This window comes from Rhopilema esculentum, chromosome 9 (genome assembly GCF_057945365.1).
Source record: "Rhopilema esculentum isolate cy_ngs chromosome 9, ASM5794536v1, whole genome shotgun sequence".
In the NCBI taxonomy this organism is placed as follows: domain Eukaryota; kingdom Metazoa; phylum Cnidaria; class Scyphozoa; order Rhizostomeae; family Rhizostomatidae; genus Rhopilema; species Rhopilema esculentum.
In genome coordinates this window covers 8,036,593-8,047,244 of record NC_142823.1, presented here as the reverse complement: position 1 = coordinate 8,047,244, position 10,652 = coordinate 8,036,593, and the positions used below count along the sequence as shown (strand labels likewise).

Sequence of the window (10,652 nt, the reverse complement as noted above, 5' to 3'; positions counted from 1 at the left end):
AAAGCTTTAAAATACGTCAGCAACACCATTTGTAGAGTTTGCGGTGAATTTCATTTTTCAAAAAATCCATGAGCTCGGATATGCAAAAAAACTCAAAAAATGAGAAATTTATACAAAAACTTTTTTGGCTCAAAACAACCTAAAAAGCTTTAAAATACGTCCGCAACACCATGTGTGGAGTTTCCGATGAATTTCAGGCCAAAAACTCTCAAAAAAGAAGTTAGTCATTTTTCAAAAAATCTATGATCCCGGATATACGTCAGCAACACCATTTGTGGAGTTTGCGGTGAATTTCAGGCCCATAAATCTCAAAATAGAACGTAGTCATTTTTCAAAAAATCCATGATCCCGGATATGCAAAAAAACTCAAAAAATGAGAAATTTATACAAAAACTTTTTTTGGCTCGAAACAACCTAAAGATATTTAAAATACGTCCGCAACACCATTTGTGGAGTTTCCGATGAATTTCAGGCCCGAAACTCTCAGAAAAGAAGTTAGTCATTTTTGAAAAAATCCATGATCCTGGATATGCAAAAAAACTCAAAAAATGAGAAATTTATACAAAAACTTTTTTTGGCTCGAAACAACCTAAAAAGTTTTAAAATACGTCCGCAACACCATTTGTGGAGTTTTCGATGAATTTCAGGCTCGAAACTCTCAGAAAAGAATTTAGTCATTTTTCAAAAAATCCATGATCCCGGATATGCAAAAAAGCTCAAAAAATGAGAAAATTATACAAAAACTTTTTTTGGCTCGAAACAACCTAAAAAGCTTTAAAATAAGTCTGCAACACCATTTGTGGAGTTTCCGATGAATTTCAGGCCCGAAACTCTCAGAAAAGAAGTTAGTCATTTTCCAAAAAATCAATGATCCTGCATATGCAAAAAAACTCAAAAAATGAGAAATTTATACAAAAACTTTTTTTGGCTCGCAACAACCTAAAAAGTTTTAAAATACGTCCGCAATACCATATGTGGAGTTTCCGATGAATTTCAGGCCCGTAACTCTCAAAAAAGAGCGTAGTCACTTTTTAAAAAACCCATGATCCTGGATATCCAAAAAATCTCAAAAAATGAGAAATTTATACAAAAACTTTTTTTGGCTCGAAACAACCTAAAAAGCTTTAAAGTACGTCCGCAACACCACTTGTTGAGTTTCCATTGAATTTCAGGCCCAAAACTCTCAAAAAAAGTTGTCATTTTTCAAAAAATCTATGACCCCGGATATGCAAAAAAACTCAAAAAATTGTGAATTTTCGAAAAAATTTATTTCGGCTCGAAACAACCTAAAAAGCTTTAAAATAAGTCTGCAACACCATTTGTGGAGTTTCCGATGAATTTCAGGCCCGAAAATCTCAGAAAAGAAGTTAGTCATTTTCCAAAAAATCCATGATCCTGCATATGCAAAAAAACTCAAAAAATGAGAAAATTATACAAAAACTTTTTTTGGCTCGAAACAATCTAAAAGGCTTTAAAATACGTCTGCAACACTATTTGTGGAGTTTCCAATGAATTTCAGGCTTGTAACTCTCAAAAAAGAACGTAGTCATTTTTCAAAAAATCCATGATCCCGGATATGCAAAAAAACTCAAAAAAATTAGAAATTTATACAAAAACTTTTTGTGGCTCGAAACAACCTAAAAAGCTTTAAAATACGTCCGCAACACCATTTGTGGAGTTTCTGATGAATTTCAGGCCCGAAACTCTCAGAAAAAAAGTTAGTCATTTTTCAAATAATCCATGATCCCGGATATGCAGAAAAACTCAAAAAATGAGAAATTTATACAAAAACTTGTTTTGGCTCGAAACAACCTAAAAAGCTTCAAAATACGTACGCAATACCATATGTGGAGTTTCCGATGAATTTCAGGCCCGTAACTCTCAAAAAAGAGCGTAGTCACTTGTTAAAAAACCCATGATCCTGGATATGCAAAAAAACTCAAAAAATTGTGAATTTTCGAAAAAATTTATTTTGGCTCAAAACAACCTAAAAAGCTTTAAAATACGTCAGCAACACCATTTGTAGAGTTTGCGGTGAATTTCATTTTTCAAAAAATCCATGATCCCGGATATGCAAAAAAACTCAAAAAATGAGAAATTTATACAAAAACTTTTTTGGCTCGAAACAACCTAAAAAGCTTTAAAATACGTCCGCAACGCCATGTGTGGACTTTCCGATGAATTTCAGGCCAAAAACTCTCAAAAAAGAAGTTAGTCATTTTTCAAAAAATCCATGATCCCGGATATACGTCAGCAACACCATTTGTGGAGTTTGCGGTGAATTTCAGGCCCATAAATCTCAAAATAGAATGTAGTCATTTTTCAAAAAATCGATGATCCCGGATATGCAAGAAAACTTTAAAAATGAGAAATTTATACAAAAACTTTTTTTGGCTCGAAACAACCTAAAAAGCTTTAAAATACGTCCGCAACACCATTTGTGGAGTTTCCGACGAATTTCAGGCCCGAAACTCTCAAAAAAGAAATTAGTCATTTTTCAAAAAATCCATGATCCTGGATATGCAAAAAAACTCAAAAAAATTGTGAACTTTCATAAAAATTTATTTTGGCTCGAAACAACCTAAAAAGCGTTAAAATAAGTTCGCAACACCATTTATGGAGTTTCCGATGAATTTCAGGCCTGTAACTCTCAAAAAAGAACGTAGTCATTTTTGAAAAAATCCATGATCCTGGATATGCAAAAAAACTCAAAAAATGAGAAATTTATACAAAAACTTTTTTTGGCTCGAAACAACCTAAAAAGTGTTAAAATACGTCCGCAACACCATTTGTGGAGTTTTCGATGAATTTCAGGCCCGAAACTCTCAGAAAAGAAGTTAGTCATTTTTCAAAAAATCCATGATCCCGGATATGCAAAAAAACTCAAAAAATGAGAAATTTATACAAAAACTTTTTGTGGCTCGAAACAACCTAAAAAGCTTTAAAATACGTCTGCAACACCATTTGTGGAGTTTCTGAGGAATTTCAGGCCCGAAACTCTCAGAAAAAAAGTTAGTCATTTTTCAAAAAATCCATGATCCCGGATATGCAAAAAAACTCAAAAAATGAGAAATTTATACAAAAACTTTTTGTGGCTCGAAACAACCTAAAAAGCTTTAAATACGTCCGCAACACCATGTGTGGAGTTTCTGATGAATTTCAGGCCCGAAACTCTCAAAAAAGAAGTTAGTTATTTTTCAAAAAATCCATGATCCCGGATATGCAAAAAAACTCAAAAAATGAGAAATTTATACAAAAACTTGTTTTGGCTCGAAACAACCTAAAAAGCTTTAAAATACGTACGCAATACCATATGTGGAGTTTCCGATGAATTTCAGGCCCGTAACTCTCAAAAAAGAGCGTAGTCACTTGTTAAAAAACCCATGATCCTGGATATGCAAAAAAACTCAAAAAATTGTGAATTTTCGAAAAAATTTATTTTGGCTCAAAACAACCTAAAAAGCTTTAAAATACGTCAGCAACACCATTTGTAGAGTTTGCGGTGAATTTCATTTTTCAAAAAATCCATGAGCTCGGATATGCAAAAAAACTCAAAAAATGAGAAATTTATACAAAAACTTTTTTGGCTCAAAACAACCTAAAAAGCTTTAAAATACGTCCGCAACACCATGTGTGGAGTTTCCGATGAATTTCAGGCCAAAAACTCTCAAAAAAGAAGTTAGTCATTTTTCAAAAAATCTATGATCCCGGATATACGTCAGCAACACCATTTGTGGAGTTTGCGGTGAATTTCAGGCCCATAAATCTCAAAATAGAACGTAGTCATTTTTCAAAAAATCCATGATCCCGGATATGCAAAAAAACTCAAAAAATGAGAAATTTATACAAAAACTTTTTTTGGCTCGAAACAACCTAAAGATATTTAAAATACGTCCGCAACACCATTTGTGGAGTTTCCGATGAATTTCAGGCCCGAAACTCTCAGAAAAGAAGTTAGTCATTTTTGAAAAAATCCATGATCCTGGATATGCAAAAAAACTCAAAAAATGAGAAATTTATACAAAAACTTTTTTTGGCTCGAAACAACCTAAAAAGTTTTAAAATACGTCCGCAACACCATTTGTGGAGTTTTCGATGAATTTCAGGCTCGAAACTCTCAGAAAAGAATTTAGTCATTTTTCAAAAAATCCATGATCCCGGATATGCAAAAAAGCTCAAAAAATGAGAAAATTATACAAAAACTTTTTTTGGCTCGAAACAACCTAAAAAGCTTTAAAATAAGTCTGCAACACCATTTGTGGAGTTTCCGATGAATTTCAGGCCCGAAACTCTCAGAAAAGAAGTTAGTCATTTTCCAAAAAATCAATGATCCTGCATATGCAAAAAAACTCAAAAAATGAGAAATTTATACAAAAACTTTTTTTGGCTCGCAACAACCTAAAAAGTTTTAAAATACGTCCGCAATACCATATGTGGAGTTTCCGATGAATTTCAGGCCCGTAACTCTCAAAAAAGAGCGTAGTCACTTTTTAAAAAACCCATGATCCTGGATATCCAAAAAATCTCAAAAAATGAGAAATTTATACAAAAACTTTTTTTGGCTCGAAACAACCTAAAAAGCTTTAAAGTACGTCCGCAACACCACTTGTTGAGTTTCCATTGAATTTCAGGCCCAAAACTCTCAAAAAAAGTTGTCATTTTTCAAAAAATCTATGACCCCGGATATGCAAAAAAACTCAAAAAATTGTGAATTTTCGAAAAAATTTATTTCGGCTCGAAACAACCTAAAAAGCTTTAAAATAAGTCTGCAACACCATTTGTGGAGTTTCCGATGAATTTCAGGCCCGAAAATCTCAGAAAAGAAGTTAGTCATTTTCCAAAAAATCCATGATCCTGCATATGCAAAAAAACTCAAAAAATGAGAAAATTATACAAAAACTTTTTTTGGCTCGAAACAATCTAAAAGGCTTTAAAATACGTCTGCAACACTATTTGTGGAGTTTCCAATGAATTTCAGGCTTGTAACTCTCAAAAAAGAACGTAGTCATTTTTCAAAAAATCCATGATCCCGGATATGCAAAAAAACTCAAAAAAATTAGAAATTTATACAAAAACTTTTTGTGGCTCGAAACAACCTAAAAAGCTTTAAAATACGTCCGCAACACCATTTGTGGAGTTTCTGATGAATTTCAGGCCCGAAACTCTCAGAAAAAAAGTTAGTCATTTTTCAAATAATCCATGATCCCGGATATGCAGAAAAACTCAAAAAATGAGAAATTTATACAAAAACTTGTTTTGGCTCGAAACAACCTAAAAAGCTTCAAAATACGTACGCAATACCATATGTGGAGTTTCCGATGAATTTCAGGCCCGTAACTCTCAAAAAAGAGCGTAGTCACTTGTTAAAAAACCCATGATCCTGGATATGCAAAAAAACTCAAAAAATTGTGAATTTTCGAAAAAATTTATTTTGGCTCAAAACAACCTAAAAAGCTTTAAAATACGTCAGCAACACCATTTGTAGAGTTTGCGGTGAATTTCATTTTTCAAAAAATCCATGATCCCGGATATGCAAAAAAACTCAAAAAATGAGAAATTTATACAAAAACTTTTTTGGCTCGAAACAACCTAAAAAGCTTTAAAATACGTCCGCAACGCCATGTGTGGACTTTCCGATGAATTTCAGGCCAAAAACTCTCAAAAAAGAAGTTAGTCATTTTTCAAAAAATCCATGATCCCGGATATACGTCAGCAACACCATTTGTGGAGTTTGCGGTGAATTTCAGGCCCATAAATCTCAAAATAGAATGTAGTCATTTTTCAAAAAATCGATGATCCCGGATATGCAAGAAAACTTTAAAAATGAGAAATTTATACAAAAACTTTTTTTGGCTCGAAACAACCTAAAAAGCTTTAAAATACGTCCGCAACACCATTTGTGGAGTTTCCGACGAATTTCAGGCCCGAAACTCTCAAAAAAGAAATTAGTCATTTTTCAAAAAATCCATGATCCTGGATATGCAAAAAAACTCAAAAAAATTGTGAACTTTCATAAAAATTTATTTTGGCTCGAAACAACCTAAAAAGCGTTAAAATAAGTTCGCAACACCATTTGTGGAGTTTCCGATGAATTTCAGGCCTGTAACTCTCAAAAAAGAACGTAGTCATTTTTGAAAAAATCCATGATCCTGGATATGCAAAAAAACGCAAAAAATGAGAAATTTATACAAAAACTTTTTTTGGCTCGAAACAACCTAAAAAGTTTTAAAATACGTCCGCAACACCATTTGTGGAGTTTTCGATGAATTTCAGGCTCGAAACTCTCAGAAAAGAATTTAGTCATTTTTCAAAAAATCCATGATCCCGGATATGCAAAAAAACTCAAAAAATGAGAAAATTATACAAAAACTTTTTTTGGCTCGAAACAACCTAAAAAGCTTTAAAATAAGTCTGCAACACCATTTGTGGAGTTTCCGATGAATTCCAGGCCCGAAACTCTCAGAAAAGAAGTTAGTCATTTTTGAAAAAATCCATGATTCCGGATATGCAAAAAAACTCAAAAAATTGTGAATTTTCGAAAAAATTTATTTTGGCTCGAAACAACCTAAAAAGCTTTAAAATACGTCAGCAACACCATTTGTAGAGTTTGCGGTGAAGTTCATTTTTCAAAAAATCCATGATCCCGGATATGCAAAAAAACTCAAAAAATGAGAAATTTATACAAAACCTTTTTTGGGTCGAAACAACCTAAAAAGCTTTATAATATGTCCGCAACACCATGTGTGGAGTTTCCAATGAATTTCAGGCCAAAAACTCTCAAAAAAGAAGTTAGTCATTTTTGAAAAAATCCATGATTCCGGATATGCAAAAAAACTCAAAAAATTGTGAATTTTCGAAAAAATATATTTTGCCACGAAACAACCTAAAAAGCTTTAAAATACGTCAGCAACACCATTTGTGGAGTTTGCGGTGAATTTCAGGCCTTTAAATCTCAAAATAGAACGTAGTCATTTTTCAAAAAATCCATGATCCCGGATATGCAAGAAAACTTTAAAAATGAGAAATTTATACAAAAACTTTTTTGGCTCGAAACAACCTAAAAAGCTTTAAAATACGTCCGCAACACCATGTGTGGAGTTTCCGATGAATTTTAGGCCCGTAACTCTCAAAAAGAACTTAGTCACTTTTCCAAAAGTCCATGATCTATGATCATTCCAAAAGTATATGCACAAAAAGAATTGTCAATTTTCAGCAAAAAAGATTTTTACTCAAAAGAATTAAAAATGCTTACAAATACCTTTGTTTGATCATTTAATGACTTTTCAGTGGCCTTCGAAGTAATGTCTGAAAGAAAAAGGTTATGTCAAGATTAAAAATTTTTATCTTTCCAAACACATAAAATACTAAACTTTTGGACAACGAATTTTTCCTTCGAAACAACCCAAAACAACACAATTAACGTTCGCAACAACAATTGACCAGTATCAAAAAATTTCAAGGGCCATATTTCTCAAAAAAGAATTTAGTCATTTTTCAAAAACTCCATAATCCCGAATATGAAAAAAATCTCGAAAAATTAAAAATTTATACTAAAACCTTTTTTGGCTCGAAACAACCTAAAAAGCTTTAAAGTATGTCCGCAACACCATGTGTCGAGTTTCCGATGAATTTCAGGCCCGAAACTCTTAAAAAAGAAGTTGGTCATTTTTCAAAAAATCCATGATCCCGGAGATGCAAAAAAACTCAAAAAATGAGAAATTTATACAAAAACTTTTTGTGGCTCGAAACAACCTAAAGAGCTTTAAAATACGTCCGCAACACCATGTGTGGAGTTTCTGATGAATTTCAGGCCCGAAACTCTCAAAAAAGAAGTTAGTCATTTATCCATGATCCCGGATATGCAAAAAAACTCAAAAAATGAGAAATTTATACAAAACCTTTTTTGGGTCGAAACAATCTAAAAAACTTAGAATACGTCCCCAACACCATGTGTGGAGTTTCTGATGAATTTCAGCCCCGAAACTCTCCAAAAAAAAGTTAGTTATTTTTCAAAAAATCCATGATCCCGGATATGCAAAAAAACTCAAAAAATGAGAAATTTATACAAAAACTGTTTTTGGCTCGAAACAACCTAAAAGCTTTAAAATAAGTCCGCAACACCATTTGTGGAGTTGCCGATGAATTTCAGGCTCGAAACTCTGAGAAAAGAAGTTAGTCATTTTTCAAAAAATCCATGATCCCGGATATGCAAAAAAACTCAAAAAATGAGAAATTTATACAACAACTTTTTTTGGCTCGAAACAACCTAAAAAGCTTTAAAATACGTCCGCAACACCATTTGTGGAGTTTCCGATGAATTTCAGGCCCGAAACTCTCAAAAAAAAGTTAGTCATTTTTGAAAAATCCATGACCCCAGATATGCAAAAAAAAACACAAAAAATGAGAAATTTATACAAAAACTTTTTTTGGCTCGAAACAAACTAAAAAGCTTTAAAATACGTCCTCAACACCATTTGTGGCGTTTCTGATGAATTTCAGGCCCGTAACTCTCAAAAAAGTAAGTAGTCATTTTTGAAAAATCCATGATCCCGGATATACAAAAAACTCAAAAAATGAGAAATTTATACACAAACGTTTTTTGGCTCAAAACAACCTAAAAGGCGTTAAAATACGTCCGCAACATCATTTGTGCAGTTTCCGATTAATTTCAGGCCCGAAACTCTCAAAAAAGAATTTAGTCATTTTTCAAAAAATCCATGATCCCGGATATGCAAAAAAAACTCGAAAAATGAGAAATTTATACAAGAACTTTTTTTGGCTCGAAACAACCTAAAAAGCTTTAAAATACGTCTGCAACACCATTTGTGGAGTTTCCGATGAATTTCAGGCCCGAAACTCTCAAAAAAGAATTTAGTCATTTTTCAAAAAATCATTGACCCCAAAATGCAAAAAACTCAAAAATTGAAAATTTTCGCAAAAAAAATGTTCGCTCAAAGGAACATAAAATGGCTTGATTTATGTTGGCAACACCATTTGATGAGTTTCCAATAAATTTCAGGCCAAATTTTTTAGCTCAAAACGACTTGAAATGCTTGAAAACACGTTCTTAACACAGTTAGAAGTGTTTTCCATGAATTTCAATCTCCTAGTTGGAAAAAAGAATTAAGTCATTTTTTTAAAAGTCTATAACCCATATCCTTCAAAAAGATTTGAAAAATCTGAAAACTCTGGAAATTTTGTTTTATTCGAAACGACTCTGAAGGCTTGAAAATATGTTGGTATCACCATTAAAAATGTCTTCAATGAATTTCTATGTCATACATTGAAAAAAAGGCTAAGTCATTTTTCAAAAGATCCTGGACCTGTGAAAAAACTTATATGATATGGCTGAACATGATGAATGCCTTAAAGGATTATCGTAGTGATTTACTGGTCAGGGAGAACCCTCTAAACTCAAGGAAAATGCAAATTCCACCTAATGGCAGTAGAATTTTTGAGAAACAGCATTTCAGCAGCAGAAATTAGGCCTCTTTGCTCCAGGGTGGATGCTCTGCTCCAAATCTGCACTGCACAGAATATCAGAGAACTGTAAAGATCTTTTGGCATGGACTAGCCCCTCTCTTAGTACACACCAGATTTTGCTAGAGCGTCAGAGCCATTGGGAGACCTGCTCTGAACCAAAACTCGTGGGTATGAACAGCAAACCATGAAACTACCTTTCGAAAGTAAAACTCTAATTCTAAGTGAAACTATCTTTCAAATTCTAATTAAAGCAGCAATTTCAGAGCTGGGCGCAGATGGAAGCGTACTAAATGGAATGGCAGCAATCCAATTCTCTCTGATGCAGATAATAACAGCCACAATATTGAAATGGAAATGCTTGCAGTCACATAGGGTTGTTAAAAATGTGAAAAGCTTTACAGTCTGACACATTTAGGCATGCAAACTCATCCTGAGCCTCTCGCTAAAATTCGGAACTACAAACTCCTTGCTGAGATGACACCAGTCATACAAAGGAGGCGTACGTCAAGCTTTTCTGTTGAATATGTAAAAGGTAAATACATGGCTGATGCAGATGCCCTATTCTGCGCGGCCTAGTCTAAGGCTAGGAGAAAAGATGAAATTTTTGAAAAAAAATTGCTGCTCGTGAGGCTAGATCCATTTGCAATATACCAGCCACAGAGCATTGAAGAGCTAAAAAATGATTGTACAGAAAGGATGGACTGTACAGAAAGGATGGACTGTACAGAAAGGATGGACTGTACAGAAAGGATGGACTGTACAGAAAGGATGGACTGTACAGAAAGGATGGACTGTACAGAAAGGATGGACTGTACAGAAAGGATGGACTGTACAGGAAGGATGGACTGTACAGAAAGGATGGACTGTACAGAAAGGATGGACTGTACAGAAAGGATGGACTGTACAGAAAGGATGGACTGTACAGAAATGATTTGACAATGGTACAGAAAGGATGGACTGTACAGAAATGATTTGACAATGGTACAGAAAGGATGGACTGTACAGAAATGATTTGACAATGGTACAGAAAGGATGGACTGTACAGAAATGATTTGACAATGGTACAGAAAGGATGGACTTCCGTGCCCTGAAACAATCCGAAAATTTTGACACATCGAGTTTGACGTCGTTAAGAGGTATCAAAGACAAATGGAAAAATCGTAAATGGA

The 10,652-nt window shown here is 33.6% G+C and overlaps 1 long non-coding RNA gene across 4 annotated transcripts in view; it reads right to left on the bottom strand.

Annotated features, from left to right (window-relative positions):
- Positions 1 to 10,652, bottom strand: part of LOC135688914 (uncharacterized) — a 266,620-nt gene that overhangs the window by 249,098 nt on the left and 6,870 nt on the right. For 2 of the 4 annotated variants that reach the window (XR_016143996.1, XR_016143998.1), the window contains exon 2: positions 7,259 to 7,305. This is a non-coding gene — a long non-coding RNA (uncharacterized LOC135688914). Of the gene's footprint in view, positions 1 to 6,945; positions 7,306 to 10,652 lie in introns of those variants that run through there. The other 2 variants (XR_016143999.1, XR_016143997.1) reach the window with 2 other exon arrangements.